We start from the raw sequence: 1,094 nt of genomic DNA on the forward strand, positions 1-1,094 counted from the left end.
GTCCTGTCTTCTGCTGCAGGCTGTGCTTGTGAAGGCTGGGATCTTTATTCTGTCTCCTTTTAATCCCGTTCTGCAGTGTTGAAGGGACACCAGCTAGTTGTAAAGTTTGCCCAGTTGATAAATGTGTACATTTGTAATTACAGGCTAGCTAGAGAAAAATTGCTGTTTTGCTGTTAACTTGCATTTGAGACCAGTGTGATACAATCATCTGTACATATCGGAGCTGCAGAAGGAAATTCCACTCAGTCTGATGTCTAGGAAAAGGCAGTCTGATGTCTAGGAAAAGGCAGACTAAGAAACAGAAGCCCATGATGTCTGATGCAAGTTTGTCTCAGGTAGATTCAGCACGTCAACATTGTTTGTGACCCTTGAATATTATGTTAAGAGTTGTGGTCTCCCTGGTTCCTACCACTTTCCCTATCTAACTTCCCCCTTCATTTTTTTTTTTAAAGAAAAATCTCCCCCGCCTCATGATATCCCAGTCAAGGTTTTCCTGGCACAGGAAAGATCAATCTGATAAACTGATGAACACGTTGAAGCTGAGGATGTGAACTTGATGGGGTCCCTGTCCTGGGTGTTTGCTCTTTGAAGGAGGGGCCTGGACATGGCCGTACTAACACCAAAGGGAGGGACCTAGGCTCCAGCCTCAGGCCAGCGGGGAGAGCAGATAATTCCGAGTCAAGGGGATTTTCTGGTTTTCTTAAAAGTGTCCATTGTCAGTTCTTTGTGTTGAGATTTCATTCATTTTAGCATTTCCTGTGCCTGGACTCTCTTAGCCACTCAGTAATGTTTGTGGACTGAATGAATGATGTGGGTATTTGTTAATAAATGCTTGCTTTATTTTTGGTTAGCCTTATGGCTGCACAGAGTACACACTCTGGTGACTATAATGAATTGGGGTGCATTTTTCAGAGGCTCCTCTTCCTCATGGTGCTGATATTGACATACAGGCTTAGTAACTGACTCAGTGTCACAAAATAGAGCACATATGCCTCTTGGGGGCATCTGTCATCTCAAAGCAGCTGCACTCTCCTGAAACACTGAAACTTTTAGCCAGAGATCCTCCTCCCTGTGAGTTCATGTGACCACAGCTC

Source organism: Tursiops truncatus, chromosome 13 (genome assembly GCF_011762595.2).
Source record: "Tursiops truncatus isolate mTurTru1 chromosome 13, mTurTru1.mat.Y, whole genome shotgun sequence".
NCBI classification, from domain to species: Eukaryota; Metazoa; Chordata; class Mammalia; order Artiodactyla; family Delphinidae; genus Tursiops; species Tursiops truncatus.